Below are 18,453 nucleotides of genomic sequence, written 5' to 3'. Positions count from 1 at the left end.
CACTCTTCCCAGCTTTGAATCATCAGCAAACAACTGAATATTTCCCCTCACATCATTTCCTATGTCATCACTGATGTACAAATTAAACAGCAGAGGACCAACTACTCAGCTCTAATCACCTGCCTTCTTCTGGGCTCCCTCAATAAACCACTCTGGTATTTGTCCATCAGCCCTAATTCAAATCAACAGCTTCATATACATCCTCTTTTGCTCCAGAGTATGCAATAGAGTTCTTTCACTGAGTAGCCATTTCCTTCATTCGACTCAATTATCTTTATAACAAAAAATAAGCAAATTACTAAGGCAAGATCAAACCTTCACAAAACCATGTTGTTCTCCCCCCCCCCCCCCATAAAGTATCATCTTCCTGTCCACCCAATCCTGTCTCCAGTACCTTAACCACTACATGAAATACCAATTAGCCTATAATTTGCAACTTCTGTCTTGGAACCTCTTTTATGGTGAAACTATGTTACCCTCATTTCACTCCATTGACACCTTACTAGACTGAGGCTTAAATTATAGCTGGTCAAATGAAATGTCAATTCCTTTGTACATTCTTGTAGTACACAGGCTGATATGCCATCTGATTTTATAGCCATGTTTGCATCAAGGTTGTGCAATACCCTAAGTATCTCCAATTCATCTACCTCTATTCTCCATCAGTCAATCTTGTATCTGTCACTGAAGTATCACATGGACGGTAAACACTTGCAAAATGAATCACTCAGTAATTCAACTATTTGGTTTGCATGAAGTTTCTGTATGCTAATACCAGTACTATATATGCAGTTTATGTATACTTGTATTAGTATACATAAACTGCAATATCTCCTTTATCACACAACCTCCCTTACACTTTGAGTTGATTATCTCACTAAAGTTAAGAACCTGGAGAGCTACATTCAGCATTATGTGGCCATTCTCCCATTTACTCACCTTTAGGTCACTTGGATGCACACTCGCTTGTATTTCTCCTTCCAAACATTCTAGTTTCCCTGATTCTGCTCTTTCAAATTCTCACTGAATAGTACTTTCTCAGGCATCTAACTCCAAATCCATTCAAATGCAAACTATTTGCCTTATATAAATCCTTACTTCCATCAAGCTCACTTCATGCATGCACAAATTCTACACTCCTCCTGAATAATCTGTACACTGACTCATTTGCAATCACATTAATATTATTGTAATGATCTTGATCATTCATCCTGTTATTTAAAGCACATTTTAAATATATTTAATTTTTAAAAAAATTCAATTTATTTCAATACTGAAATTAAATAATAAAGTAACATGTAAAAATTCCACTAAAAATTAGAATCAATACTGAAATATAATTGAAGGCAATGATCCAGAGTTAGATCCATGCTGTTGTTATTAGAATTATGACTGAAGCAACTACAGCTTGAAAGGCCAGTATCTCATTAACTGGTTGTGTGTGTGTGTGTGAGACTCTGTATGAGACCAGCTAACACCTTCAGTTGAAAAATCCTTATAAAGGTTCTTCATCTGGATAGGATTCAAATCCTGGTCTTATTGACCAAAGGACATCATCATCAGCACTGACTGAGCTACAGAGGCTGGATGAGTCTCCATAAACTCAGATGGTATTGATGATGCCCTTTGGTTAGAAAGACCTGAGTTTAAATCCTGTATAGGATGTCGACCCTTACTAGTAATTTTCAAGAAGGTGGTTAGCCCATCTCATACAGAGGTTACAAGATTTTCCCTCTCCTCTCCTAGAAACTCAGGTTTTTCATCCTATAAGGCAGCCAGGAGAACACATGCAATTTATATACAAAAATATATATCCATCCATCTCTATTCCTGTCAGAATGCCATCCTCATCTAACCACGTCTCATAGTCATAATACTAACCACTTTATTCTATCACGATGGTTAAAAAAGCCAAGGATACTTGGTAAACCATGGGCTATGGTTTACCTCACTAAGAGGACCTGAAAACACTACTAATTGTATTATTATTATTACTGAAGCTAGATCATTGTTATTAACCTCTCGGTTTTCATTCATTCCTTCATTTTTTTGGTCTTGTTATCCCCAATCTCCTGCCAATCTTCCTTTAATATTCTTGACTAGCAGTTCTTTAAACATACACAAGGTCAGCCATGTTCTATGGCAGGCCTTTTCTAATACATTACTAAGATTAAGGAATATGGGGCAAAAAAAATATAATTTTACAAGAAATTGCATATATATTTTATATAAGAAGGTATATAAAATATATATGTAAATATTGTGATTAAATAATTAAAAGAAACAATGATAAATATCCCTTATTGTTTTACACTCAAATAGCAGTACAACATTTGCCTTTTGGAACTTTAAAAAACATTTGAAAAGTGATTGACAGCTTATAAGAATATAGCCTTCTTAAAAGGTGATGAGTTTCCAAAGGCAAACATTATTTAACTACTTGGCTATTAAACTATAAAGCAATATTTATTATCCTTTCTTTTAGTAGCTTTTGATACCAATGAAGCCTTTTAGGCTCTTTTCTTCTGTTTCCATGTTTAAATGCTAAACATGACAAGAAAAAGAATTGCTATTGATAAAGTTCATGCTATGGTTATGATTAATTTAAATTAGCATACCTAAATTTGCATAATCACTGTTATGAGCTGGTTTTGGTTCTCTCTCCAATAGATCCAGTTTAAATGGAAGCTGATTTTTCTTAGATACAGGACTGTCTCCTGAACTTCCTTTACCATTTGGAATCTGTCACATAAAGTAATTACTTTAGTTTTATTGTTACAATCACTAATCACTTTCAAATTTTTAAACTACAATAATACCTTGCTTAATGCTTCCCTGTTTAGTGCTATTATGTTGTAGCACCCTGGCAACTCCTGAGAGCAGCCATTACTGCATCATCACTAACATTCATTTAGTCATTCTGTGCACTTTAGTGGAATACATATATGAATTCAGCTGCTGTGTACATATTGTTTGGCAAATGCAGACAAAATAAGGGCATCTGCAATTACCAATGCCACTTCATTAATATAACTAAGGGATCAAGGAGAATACTGTGGGTCTTCTGTGGTTGAATAAAATCAATCAATAAAAGTTTGTTACTGTTCTACTATATTTGTATTTTTCTACTATAAAATATAATGCTATATGATCTCATTTAGTACTATTTTGGTTACTGCTCCATGCACTAACCAAAATAGTTTTGATTAATAACAGATTCCATAGCAGTTTGTTATTAAACAAAATAAATATATCTGCTCCAACTTGTCTACTTTTTTTTTTGTTGAAAATTAAGTTTCAGCAATGTGGTAGATCTCGTTTACACATTTCACAAGCAATTCAGTAAGTTTAAGAGTTTTTGCTCTCTTAAGGTTTCTTCTGGGTCTTGTCCTATTGAGGGGGGGGGCCCTAAGATTTCAGGGGAGTTTTTCCTTGAGAAAGCAATTTGAGTTTCTGAGGATTGGCATTTTCTGGCAGGGCCTCTATTGGAGCTGTGTTGGTGGGTGCTTTTCCCTGGAATCTGGCTCCCACTGATGGTGGACGCTTAACTGAACGAGAGTTTTTTGCTCTCTTAAGGTTTCTTCTGGGTCTTGTCCTATTGAGGGGGCCCCCTAAGATTTCAGGGGAGTTTTTCCTTGAGAAAGCAATTTGAGTTTCTGAGGATTGGCATTTTCTGGCAGGGCCTCTATCGGAGCTGTGTTGGTGGGTGCTTTTCCCTGGAATCTGGCTCCCACTGATGGTGGACGCTTAACTGAACGAGAGTTTTTTGCTCTCCTAAGGTTTCTTCCAGGTCTTGTCCTGCTGAGGGGAGGGGGGGGGGGCTTAAGATTTCAGGGGAGTTTTTCCTTGAGAGAGCAATTTGAGTCTCTTGGGATTGGCATTTTTCGGCAGGGCCTCTATCAGGGCTGTGTCAGTAGGTGCTTTTCCCTGGAATATGAGTGATTCTGCTCAGTGATGGGGTGAGCCTATCACTGAGTGGAATGATGAGCCTGTCACTGATAGAAAGATCATCCAACACTGAGTTGGATGATCTTTCAGTCACTTGTAGGGAGATTGCCTAATTTTTAGAGAGAGCTTTACTTAAATAGTTGCATCCTGGGGAGTAGAGAGGTCCTGCTCAGTGGCTGAGCTTAGCCTGTCATTGAGTCAAGTCACCATTGACTTTCCTTTCCTGAGGTGATTTGGGTTCAGCAGTGATTCTTTAGTGTCACTCAGTGAGACACAGAGGTATCCCAGCATTTTAACATACCTCAGATTTTGGCAAGATAAGTGCTTTTTTCTTTCCTTTGTTTTTCACTTTGATATTTTAATTTTATTTCAGTGGTGTTAGGTGGTTCTACCCCCACTGGCACTGAATTATTTAATTAAATATTACAATTGCTGGTAGCACAGTTAATATCTGCATTATGGGATTACTTTTGGCTGTAATCACAGCTACCATTTTATAGCAGCTCAGCTACAGCATTTGCTGGTGGTGTAGAATTGTTTCCATATGACAGGTTTATTTAATTTTCAGTCTTAAGGCTGAAATATTTCTCTTATAATCAAATGCAGTGGTTTTAGTTTTTTTTCTAACCCTGAGTAATTGGGGGAATTGGTACCAATTCCCCCAAAAGTGCAAATTTTAGTAATTGAAATTCCAGGATGTGAGGAAACAAGACAGGTGACTAAGGTTTTAAGAGAGATAGTTGGGGCCAGCAAGATTTATTCTTTCACACCTTATGGCAGAGGGAAATATTTAATTGTAGTTAAAGATGTGGAAATGAGGGATAAGCCACTATAGGATTTTTTATCAATTATATATTTGGTTTAATCCTTTATCCAAGTGTAAGCAAACAAAGTTTGCACCTGAAGTATTTTCAGGACTGGGGCAACTCATGGTAAAGGTGGTATATGTTCTCATCACTTGCCTGAGTATATCCCATAATGAAAAGCAAATCTCCTTGCAGACATGTATAATGCTATGCATTAAAGGAAGGGCCACTACCCAGATCAGTTTTGACCATTGTTGAATGTTCAAGTACAGATCAAACTCCAAAAAACTCAGCGTTGTTCCCCCTCAGTAACAGGCTCACCCTGCCACTGAGAAGAACTCTCAGAACCAGTTGGCTCTACACCATGGCAGGCTCACTCCACCACCAAGCAGGGCTGCTCATTTGTTCGTATCTCATCTGAGCAGTAACAGCAACAGTCTGCCTCAGTTAACTTCACAGGCTACAGCATTGCCACTGATCACCCAAGCTTCCAACCGGTTTCGACCTTTGTTGAAGTCTCGTCAGTAGGAGCCAGATCCAGAGGTGGTGATACTAAGGTGGAAGTAATGGAAAAGTCATATTCACCTATACCAGTTGCCAAAAGGTGTCACACCTTATTATTAAAATTCTCTGGATTAGAGATAAGTTGATGGAAGTTTTTTCACTTGGCTATGCTACCAATTATATGTTTGGTTTAATTCTTTATCCAAGTGTAAGCAAACAAAGTTTGCGCCTGAAGTATTTTTAGGACTGGGGCAACTCGTAAAGGTGGTATAAGTTCTAATCACTTGCTTGAGTATCTCCCATAATGCAATTATTGGAGATACTCAGGGCCACTACCCCCTTAATGCATAGCATTATACATGTCTGCAAGAAGATGTGCTTTGCATTATGGGAGATACTCAGGCAAGTGATGAGAACTTATACCACCTTTAGCACGAGTTGCCCCAATCATGAAAATACAAAATACTTCAGGCGCAAACTTTGTTTGCTTACACTTGGATAAAGGATTAAACCAAATATATAATTGGTAGCATAGCCAAGTGAAAAAACTTCCATCAACTATAGGATCTTACATTCCAAGGTTGCACAATAATTCCTATAATGATAGGAAGCCAGGTTGAAACAGTAAAAAGGAAGAGATTTCCAATATATATAGAAAAAAAGTAATGAAATTCTTGGAGAGGCATAAAGAAGAGTTCCCAAATCTTCCGATTCAGTCTAATAAAGATGGCACTTTTAGACAAACTATACTTGGTCAAATCACAAAAAGTGTGTAACAAAATCAGCCAAATATAAACAAACTGAACCAATTGCTATGGGCTCACCGTTCTATTGCTAAGTTTGACACAGAATCTTTTGAAACTTCGACACCACTAAATTCAGCTCTATCTTAAGTCCAGAGTAGGGCCTTACCTTCTTGGATGTTCTCATCACAACACAAGGCATTCAGATGGTTCCCACTCATATCCAGTTTATGGTATGCCCACACATATGGACAGATACTTAACACTTTACATTACCACCTGTCCAGAAACTAAGCATTTTCAAGTTCTAGCTTTGAAACTTGGGTAGAGCAAATTTTGTTCTCAGGACCAGCATCACATCTGGAACAACAGGTTCTACATACTTGAAACAAACAAAATGGATACAACAAAAAAACACTTGCCAAACATCTTAAAAATAATCCCCCCCCCCCCCCCAAACAGACTATACATATACTGTATCCTTATCGTACACTCAAAGAACAGCAGATGCACTAGACTTTCTCTTAAAACAACATGAACTAAAACAGCCAACAAACCACTAAATAATGTTTTTATCTTCCTGAGGCAAATCAAAGACCACCAGGGCCCTTTTTTCTTTTCAGGTGTCTACAATAACCCTTGTCAATCTGGTATTCTCTAGTCTTTTGGACAGATTAGATATATATACTACCTTAGGAGGAAAAAAAAGTACGTTTGGTATGGGCAACCCAAAAGCAAATCAGCACAACTTGTTTTGGATAAATACTGCTTCATCAGATGGAATCCTACACAATTTTTGGTTGTGTAGCATTACACCATCAGCAATGATTGCAAATGATCACCACGAGAAGGGCCACTCTTGTCTTCATGCATGTGATTGTCCTTTCAGGTTTCATTCTCAGTCTTTGTCAACCATGTATGTCTTTGTAGTGTCCTGATAATCCTAGCATGAGTTGAGGAAATATTAGTGTGTATATATTTAATTTAGTTAGTAAATCTTTTATTTTCGTTCCAGTCCCACATTTCCACTAATTTCAACAAGGGTGTATCAGCAGCTGGAAATAATGCAAAGACTGAAGTGACAGAGATTGATGCGAGAATAGAGGTGGATGAACTGGAGATACTTTGGATGTAATGAAATCTCAGTATGAATATGGCTGTTGGGATTAAATGAAATATTGGCCCTTGTTACAAGAAAATGCAATAGAACTGGCAGTACCTCTGGTGAAGATGTCTGAGTCTCAGCACTATCAAGGTTCTATTGGAGTGGGAGGAGGACAAGATTGTTCCATTACATAAGTGAGGCTCTAAAATATAGTTTGCAAATTATGAAACAACTTTTCGAACTTATGAAATATAGTTCGAAAAGTTGGTTAAGATCAGAATTCAGGAATGGGTAGATAAGAATAAGATATGATTGGAAGGGAGGGAGGGAGGGGCAGACACGGCTTTGTGGAGGGAGATCTTGCCTTAGTAATATGCTGATTTTCAATCATAAAGTTACAGCTGAGTTGGATAAAGGGAATAGCTATGCTCTGATACTATTTGACACAGATGTTTGTGAATATCTTTAGGTGGTAAGCTATTTGCACTTCTGAGTATGAGATTGCTCGGCCCATTGAAGACTTGATGTGGCTCAAAAAATGTTCCATGTTTATTCTCTATAGAAGAATTTTTTGAATTATCTTATACACTATAGGCACAACCTTTTGTGCCTATAGCGTATAAGAGTGGATTGGCATAAAAAAAAAAAATAAATACATAATTAGTACCTTTGGAGGAGGTGGCCTAGCTGGAGAACTTTTGTTGATTCCATTAGTTGGTTTCATAGTATTCTGACTAACTGGTAACAGAGATCGAGAACGAGGAGGTGGTGGTGGCTTTGGAGGTCTTGGAGGATGCAATGACGGTTTCATAGTTCCCACAGAAGAGATAGGTGATGGAGAAACTGGTGAATGAAGAGGTGAAGCTAAATAATTATCTTGGTTTCCTTGCTGAATTTTTTCTGATTCCTTAATGAAAGAAAAAATAAAAGATTTTCAGGTTTAGAAATATTTCAAAGATCTAATTAACAAAAGCAGTTGAGTGTAGCTAATTTCTTGACTTTTTAATATAAATTTTTCAAAAATAATTAGTGCAATAAAATTATACTTGTATTATTCAATTAAGCATTCTAATCATGTTATGTCATAATAACTATTCTTACTAATATATTATAATACAAAATACTGGTCTTCACCAATTTTTGCTAAGTTGGATGCAATAACTGAATTAATTATATACACTTGAAGATCCACTTTAAAATTATAGTGTGATGAATCTTACTGTTATACTGAAAATAAATAGGATTAATTACCTTATTTTGTTTTGAGTCAGATCCACTTGTCATAGTTACAGAATATCTTTCTGCTTCTGTCTGTTTTGGTGAGGTTTGAGGTAGTTTTTCATCATTATTTTTCACATCTGTGGATGTAACAAAATTTTCTGGTGCAGGTGTTCTATCAACAGGAGTGGACTGTATATCTCCTTTTGAAGGTCCTGTATATGTTCTTTCACAGAGATCTGGGGAAGTAACATTACTTTCACAGTGGGTTTTAGAAAGAACATCATTTACATCTGGTACATTATTTTTATTCATTAGGTCCATAGGATGAATTATTTGAAGCCTTAATTTAGATATGTCGTACTCATTTTGTTTCCATGCTTTTGGATTGACAGTTGGTGGCGTGTGATGGTCTCCACTGTTAAAACTATTCTCTTTATTTCTTTTCAAAAGTTTCTTTAAAGAAAATCTTCCCTTTTTTTTGTAGGCTGCATCATTCCATAAATCTGAGAGACTTGTAAATCTGGAAGAGTGAGTGGAAGATGGAATGCCACTTGATTTTCCTATGAAACTACTCTTATGATCAGTAATAAGGGGAAGAGATCGATATGAAGGGTTCTCTTTGTCATGTATATTTAACTTATCAGTTGGTGATGTGCATGCGGAAGAACACATACTAATGTTTGGCAAGTTTCCTTCTATCTCTGAAACTGATGAGTTACTTTTTAAAAGCTTTGAACTGTCTCTTCTAGCTTGTTCCAGTTCTAAAGCCAATGCTGCTAATTTTGATTCTCTGGTCATTTTGTTTTCATATCCCTGTTCACTGTCTAAACAGTCTTTATAATTAGGTGATTTGGTATAAATTTCATTTTCAGCATAAAGATTTGAACAGTTATTTTGCATAATAAGTGCATTAGGAAGAGGTGGTTGTGAGATCTCCTCCTCTTTTACAGTAGGTGTAACTGCATAATGAAGTGTTACTTTTTCTCCTTTGTTCTCATTACAAGAATGAAGTGGCTTGCAAGTAATTAGATCTTCTTGTTTCTGTAATTGAATGTTATGAAAAGAAACTTCGGAATTTAGCTCATTTATTTTGCTTTTGTCATTTTCAGTGTTTACCTGCTGATCAGCAACTGAAACTGAATTTAAAATATCATTTGTTTTTGTTTGTAATGGTGGAGTACTTTCATTGTAGCAGTCACTTTTACATGTAGATTGTGAAGCAGGAAGTTGAGAATCTGAATCATCAGAAATTGTAAAGAAATCTGTTGAAGATGAAGATACATTTTCTTGATCAAATTCATCAGAAAGGGAATAAATTGGATTTGTTTGAGCATTTATATTACTGTAGTCTCTCTCTCTTTGCAGAAAAGTGCAAGCATTTGATGCTTCTGATAAACAATATTGCTGTTTGGGCAATGTTGTCTGAACAAAAGTATTTGTTTCACTTTCAGGGTTAGAATCAGAATCCATTGAATATTCTTCAGGAGTAGGCTTTGATGAAATATCAGAGTCAGAGCTACCTTCAGAAACTGAATCAGCTGGCATTCTGTGACCATTAGAAACCTCAGAAAATGGAGCTAGAGAAACTTCTCTTTTTTCAGCATCATTAGTTGCTTCGTTATGTTGAATATTTTTGTATGGCTGGTTGACTGTTAAGGGTGAGATTTTGCCAGAACTATAAGGATATTTTGAATTACTCTGATATTCATATTTATTAGCAGATAATCCTTTTGTTTTTAGTTTTTTAAAATTTTCATTTTCTTTAGTAGTTGGAGTGCTCTCATTTTTTAGTGGTTGCAAGTACAATACAGAAGAATGTAGAAAGCCGTAATGATTCTTTGGTACATAATGATTCTCACCCTTGTTATCTTGAAGGCCATGTTTGTACCTTTTTTGATTGTCATATTTATAACTGGAGACGTTTTCATATGATGGTATATAACTTGACTTGTTGGATTCATTCCTTTTCTTTTCATGTTTTAATAAATTTTCATTTACAGAGTTAAATTCGGTATTTTCTTTTGTAATTTTTGTAATTGCACGGTCTTCTTCTGTTACATCCAGACTTTCAATATTTACAGAATCATGATCAGAGCCCAATTCCCATAATTCTTCATCTGAAGCATAGTCATTTCCACCATATCCTATTATTTCTGGTTTTTCTTCTCTAAAGCCAACACTGCTTTTTTGCACCATTATGTTTCTCTCCAGGTGATTTGTTTTTAGTATGCCCTTATGAACATCTGGAGATGTTGATTCCCTTATTTTGTATCCATTTATGTAATTTTCATTTCTGACAAACTGAGAACCTCGGGATATACTGCCATATTTTTCGGTGCTGTTATTTGCATAACCATATGTTTTTGCTTTAAAGCCATTTTCAAGTTTTAGTGGTGATGATTTTGCATTTTTTGTGCTGAATAAGGGTTTCCATGGTATGTGGTTCATCATGTTCCTTGTGTGATATAATGAAGAAGTTTGTGAGGTATATCGGCTACTTTTTTCATTATGGTGCAGAAAATCTATTTCTCTACTGCTGACATACGGAGAAGAATATTTTGCATGTCCTGATGATTCATGGTCTGTAATGGGCTTAAAGCAGTTTGAGCACAAATCTTTTCTCCAAGTATTTTGAACAAAATTTTGGCAGATGACTGACATCCTTTACTTTGATGGTTTATCTAAGGATGCATGCTGTTAAAAGATAATTTAATTCAAGCATTAGTTTCATATCACTGTAAATGATTTTCACATAAATAAAATATGCAAAAACAGTAATACTGTATAGTAATCTTCTAACTGTATTGGAGACTTATATTGTATTATATACAGACTCCCTAACATAAATATACCATAATCTTACTGCTGTGCATAATGGTCTAGGTGGTAATTTAATATTTTTAGCAACTTTCTAAATGGTGTCAAATGTTTTTGTTCTTTACACATAGCATCAAACAGGTCTGTGATATGTTGTTTATTTTTTGACGGTATTAGAACACAGAATAATAAGTAAATAATTATTTATTAACTTATTGCTGATATTTCGCTGGTGTTAAACCAGCATCTTCACAATACGTGAGCCTATAACAACATGATGTAATCAACGGACTAGTTAAACAAAATTGTAGCAGCAACACAAAGACTGAAGTCCTGATTTTGGCACCCTCTATCTGAAAAAAAAATTGCAGCTATCACACAAGACTAGAGTCCTAAACAAAGAAAAAAAAACTGGTACTAGTTTTTTCTTAAGATGACTGTCTCCCAGATTTTAGGCAAATTTATACAGCAATATTGTTGAGATTTGGAGTATGTTTCAGGGCTTCTGATGCCTCTAAGAACAATCTCTCCGACTTGTAAGAGCTTCTGTGGAGTACTTTTCTTTTCTTCCAGTTGATCCTGTGTGCAGGGGTATCCAGAGCATGGTCTGCTAGGCCTGACTTGCCATAGTGATGATGCAGGATGTTCACAGTTCTTCCTGTTTGACCGTAGTAGGCTTGATTAGATGAGCAGGATACTTCATAGACTCCTGGATGTGATAAAGGAGTAATGCTGTTCTTGGGTGAACGGATAAGAGTTGCTAATTTGACACACTGTCTGAATACGGTGCGTAGTTCATGTTTATTAAGAATTCTAGAAATCTTTTCAGAGGTGCTTTTAATGTATGGGATGGTGACTGTTTTGTTGTAGTTCTGTGGTGGATAGTGGGAGGGATTTCTTAGGAGCGTTTAGCATTTTGTTTATCTTATGGGGATTATAACAATTGGCCAAGAAAGTGTGTCGTAAGTGAGCCAGTTCAGCAGCAAGAACATTGTCATTGGAATAGATTGCTCTCACTCTGTGGGTTAGCATTTTTAATATGCCATACTGTTGAGAGGGGTGATGGTGTGATTGTTTGTGTAAATATAACTGAACTATGCACCGCATTCAGACCGTGTGTCAAATTAGCAACTCTTATCCATTCACCCAAGGACAGCATTCCTCCTTTATCACATTTAGGAGTCTACGAAGTACCCTGGTCATGTAATCAAGCCTACTACGGTCAAACAGAAGAACTGTGAACATAAAAGATACATCCGGCATTATCACTATGGCGAGTCGGGCCTAGCAGACATGCTCTGGATACCCCTGTATACAGGATCAACTGGAAGAAAACAAAAGTACTGCAAAGAAGCTCTTACAAGTCAGAGAGATTGTTCTTAGAGGCAACAGAAGCCCTGAAACACACTCCAAATCTCAACAAATATGGCTGCAAATTTGCCTAAAATCTGGGAGACAGTCATCTTAAGGAAAAAACTAATACCGTTTTTTTTCTCTGTTTAGGACTCTAGTCTTGTGCCATTTTTTTTCAGATAGAGGGCGCCAAAATCAGGACTTTAGTCTTTGTGTTGCTGCTACAATTTTGTTTAACTAAGTCCGTTGATTATACCATGTTTAATAGTCTCGCATATTGTGACAAACTGTGTTTTTGTGCTCTGAAGATGCTGGTTATAACACCAGCGAAATATCAACAATAAGTTAATAAATAATTATTTACTTATTATTCTGTGTTCTAAAACCGTTCAAAAAATAAACAACGTGTACGACGAACACATAAGTCTGTCTACACGTTTAAGGTCTGTGATAACATATAGTAAGCAAGTGGAACTTAAAAATTCAGTAATAATATGTTACAAGTTTAGTAATAATAATAATTTCAATAACTGAAAGTTTATAAGAAATCAGTGAAGAAAATGCCAAGCAGGAATTGCCAACAACAATAAAAAAACTTTCTCTCCAATAAAGAAACTATTGTAATAGCATAAATTTAATTAAGTAAATAAACTTTCAGAAAACAGTACTTTCTGATAAATTTTTGTTGTAAAATAGTGCAGAGTATAATAAATGGAGTATTTAACATCTTATAATGTGTATTATGATAATTTACATTATTTATTTCTCAGTATTTCTAATTTGAATTTACAGTTTATAAATTTTAAATATTTACAAAATATTTACATATGTATTACAATTGACTGGTTCGAGCCTCTGTAGTTCAGTCAGTATAGACGAAGCCCTTTTGTCGGAAAGACCTTGGTTCGATTTCCGTCCATGCCATTAGGAACTTTTATCTGGTCTCTTTTGACTAAAGGTGAGTTAGGCGGTCTCACACAGAGGTAGACGGTTTTTTTGTTCCTCAGAACAGGCAAGCTGGTCCCGTGAACACACACACACACGGATGTACAGTCATAAAATACTTAATCCCTCATTAGGAGGGCTAAACCCGCCCTAAGGGATGGGGGAAAATCCCATACGAAATAAATAAATTGACAATGTATAATGTAAATAAATTGAAAATAAATAAATTGATAAATAAATAAATAAATAATGCTTCCCTTATTAAGGGAAACATTAAAATGACGGGTAGTAATTTATGACTGTTATCACAACTGCAATTGAAAGCACATATCAGTAACAATACCGAAATATAATTTTTTTTTAAATGCACTCCTTGACCTTAGAAAATTGCACACACCACTGATGTAACACTATTTTTTTTTTTTTTTTTGGACTGAGTTACCCTCTGTCCATCACAATGAGTTGTCATAAAAGATTGAAAGATTCGCGTTCGATTCGCATTGTGATGGGCTTTTCAGTTGCAGGTGAGTTAATCTGATCGCTTTACAAACATCAAGTTTACTTCGTTCCTCATATGTACCTCCTACTCACTCATTATTAACCTCTCCTCCATCATTCCTTCTTCTTTCAAACTGAACTTACTAACATGAAATACCTTCATGAATTCCTCATTAAATAATTAAACTTAACTTAAAAAATACAGCCAAAACTACACACCATTGTTTTTCCGTGTTTTATTTATTTATTTTCTTGAAAAGTAATCACTTAGTTTCACACTGTGAGATAAATAGGTGCAAACAATTATCCTATGTTATTGATTTCAAATACACTGGTGTGACCTGATTTCTTACGCCTACCCTCCTTTTAAATATAACTTGTTTTTAAGAAATCGGCTACATTATAGGTCAAGGTCCTCAGCAAAACGACATGCTTAATTAGAAACAATCCAATCTGTCTTCTTTGCAATTGAACAACAGCAAAAAAAAAAATGAAGTAAAGAGTATTTCCTTTATAGTTTTTTAGTGTCATCAAAATAAAAAAAAAGAGAACTAACTTAGAAAATTAAAAAGTCATAAAAGACGTCAAATAGTCGCAAAACAGCATAGCAGTTATGTTTTTATTAGATATTTTCATTTTTGGAACTACTTTCCACTTTACATTGATTCAGAGAAAATTCCTTGCGGTGATTATTTTTCGCAAACTGCTTCTTCACTATATTAAAACAAATGTTAAATTCTTGTATAATAATAATAATAATAATAATAATTTTTTAATGTCAAATAATACTTTATTATCTTAAATAAATTATATACAATAATTTTTTTCTAGAATTTTTGAGATGACTGGTAGTGTAGCTATTGGTCTGTAGTTCTGAGTGTCGTTTCTTTTGCCGTGTTTGTATATTGGCGTAATTACTGCAGTTTTTAGTTGTTGTGGAATAATGCCTGTGTCGAATGTTATGTTCACAAGTTTCAAAAGTATTGGATTTATTTGTTCAAAGTGTGTTATAAGGTCTGTGAGTCTTATTTTGTCTATTCCTGGAGTGGTCTTTGGTTTTAGTTGTAGGATTGCTTCTTTCAGTTCCTGTTTTGTTATGAGTGGAAAATACATCGTTTGTTGTTGACTTTGTGTCGGTAGTTTTTTGTTGATCGTTGGTAGTTTGTCTATAATAATAATAATAATAATAATAATAATAATAATAATAATAATAATAATAATTTTTAATGTCAAATAATACTTTATTATCTCAAATAAATTATATACATTATATACAATAATAATAATAATATATTTAATATGATTATACCATTTAGTTAAAAAAATCATTTGATGTCGCATTTCGAGAACCACTAGTATAACTTTTCACCACTTTTCTTGCGTATTATAAAGGCTTCGGAAACTAGATATAATTTTATAGTGTTCTTTTTTTTTTTTAACAGAATATTATAAAATAATTAAAAATATAATAATTGTATCGAAATACTAACATTTGTCAAATTTTCATCGCTGTTTAAAACTCTTAGAAATGAATTAAAATATAATTTTAATAGTGTTTCTAGATATAATTTTAGGAATTTTTATTTTATTTTTATTTTAGGAAACTAGATATAATTTTATAGTGTTTCTTTTTTTTTAAACAGAATATTAGAAAATAATTAAAAACATAATAATCGTAGCGAAATGCTAACATTTGTGAAATTTTCACTGCTTTTTAAAACTCTTAAAAATGATTTAAACTTTTTAATGTTATGATAGAATCCATTATTTATTGTTGTTTTAAACATATGATATGGAAAAAAAAAATCAAATTTATAGTCATAGTACATTTGAAAGAACGAGTATAAAATAAATAAAATCACACGTAAAACATAACGGTTGCAAGTATGATTTTCATTAAAAAAAATTACTTGCAAGTCTTTTAAAGTGCTGTTTAATGGGGGGGGGGGAAATATATATATATATATATATATATATTGCCGTCAAAGAATTTCCCAAATGAATTTTATGGGAAATCTTTTACATTTCCGGACATGGAATTTCGATAAAAGGGTTCGCGCTGTTAGAGCCGTCCGAAAAGACAGCTTAGATGTTAGCTACTTCACAAAATTTATATCTAATTAAGAAAAAACTACGGTATATAAAAAAAGATAGAACTAATCCCGTGTTAGAGGGAAGATGTTACGTTTTGGTGAATGACACCTTTACTTTCCGAAAAGACAGGTTTTGAACTTTTCCCTGCTCGTTGAGGTAGGGCAGCGATTAAGGGTATATATTCCCGTTGTGCTAGGTGTGCACACACTCGGAAAATTCATGAACAAATCATTTTTGAGTAGTTATTTATTTGAAATAAATCGTCATGAACTGTTACAAAATGGAGACATTCACAACGTTACTGTCAATCATACAGTGAAGGTTGCTGTCGAAGCACGCCTTGACTAGTCATATACGAAGAAAGAGCAATATGATTCCCTACGCGGAGCCTGCAATGAAACACACAAGTTCTTCTCGGCGTAGATGTTGTTTAACGGCCGAAGGTGAGCGGAGACCAGGTAGCACATTCGTTAGCGCATGCGCTAACCGAAATTTCATTGGGAATTGAAGGCATACAATAGTACTATTAACTTAGTTCTACTTAGTAGATTACCAGCAGCTGAGAAGGGAAATGCAGTTATTCCTTGTTCACGATAAAAGTTTAATGGAATAAAACAACACTAGGAAACGATTAAAAGTGGTATTTAACCTTCCGACCAAGACGTCTATAGACGTCAAGTTTATAATGGATGAGAAGTGCATATATATAAATTATAATATCATTGATATTACATTGAAATATATGATGGATACGAAGCATATGATGATGCGTATTTGATCCATAATGGCCAGTGAGGTGGTTAATGCTTCCAATATTTCATCTCAAATACAGAGACATCATCAGAGAGTACAAAATGAGACTTGCAACACACACACACACACACACACACACACACACACACACACACACACACACACACACACACACACACACACACACACACACACACACACACACACACACACACACACACACACACACACACACACACACACACAGCAGCAGCAGCAGCACAAAAATAACTGAAACACGGATGGAAGACTAGAGTCCTAATTAGGTGGGATGTCCTTTATGGATATCTGTTGGCGGCCTAGGATGCCAATTTGGATCTAGAAGTATTTCTCATATTTTGGGAAGTTTTATGCAACCATATTTATTTAAATTAGGTTGATTTTTAAGAGTAGCAGCAGATTCTAAAAACAGTCTTTCTTTTCTAAATTTACCGTGACGGAGCATGAATGGTCTTTTTCCGATTGATTCTGTAAGCTGTACCAAAGAATGCTCTGCAAAATCTGAGCACCATAGTTCATATGTGGTCTGACCAATGCCTTATATAGAGACACCACCATCACCACCTCCTTATCCCAACTTGTCAATAAACTTTTTATCATAGCAGCAATACAATGTATGCAGAGTCTTTGCAACACATGCGATGTGCTCTTGGTACTTCAGAAATTCGAACCCACTATATTCCACCACGTCTCATCCGCTTCCTGAAGTACAGCTCCAGTACAGAACATAGCCTTATATCTCTGCATCCCAAAGTGTAGTACCTCATTTACTAATATTAAAATTGAAATCCCACTCATTTGTCCAAGCTAAAAGGCTATTCAAATCTTCCTGTAGAGAATTAACATCAGCTCTGCTCCTGATAATTCTACTTAACTTTGCATCATCGGCAAACATTTGAAGATCTCCAGTCAATCCACATGCAATATCATTAACAAATAAGTTAAATAGTAGGAGGCCCAAGAACAGAACCCTGAGGTACGCCACTGGTTACCTTCGTTTCATAGACTGCTGCGCTATCATATATTCTGTCATCGTGCAAATCCATTGTTCATTTTCAATACTAAGAATCTCTGACTGCAAACCTAAAGGATAATTACGCTACAAGCCAAAGTGAGGTGGAAGACATTGGAAACTGCGGGAATTATGCTTAGTACCGCTATTTGAACGTAAACTTTAGTTTTAACCTATCAGAGTGTTAGCTGATAAGTTAAAACAAGTATCAACTGATTGGTGGATATCTGATGCACTCTAAAGTGAATTTTTTTTTGCAGTAATCACAATTCCTATACAGTACTCCTGATGATAATTATATCTATATTTCTCACATTCCTTTATTTTCTGCATATCTGCACCCGATAAAGGCCTTTGATAGAAGGGTGAAAATACCAGTGTTATTATATCAACAGTAATAGTAAACTCTGTTAATTTCCTTCGACGTTAATCAACCATATAAAGTCACGTCTAACCACCAAGAAAACTTGCATCAAACACATAGGTCGGTATCTGTTGGGGATGTATGCATTATCCAAACCAAACGTGTTATTTCTAGCGGTACCTCAACAGCTGGTAACTAGAGGTGGATCAAGCGGGTGTCGGACCTGGCGACCACCAGGGCCCCGAGCTATA

This window comes from Typopeltis vanoorti, chromosome 13 (genome assembly GCF_054136105.1).
Source record: "Typopeltis vanoorti isolate ZY-2024b chromosome 13, IOZ_Tvanoo_1.0, whole genome shotgun sequence".
NCBI lineage: Eukaryota > Metazoa > Arthropoda > Arachnida > Uropygi > Thelyphonidae > Typopeltis > Typopeltis vanoorti.
Note: the sequence above shows the minus strand (reverse complement) of the source record.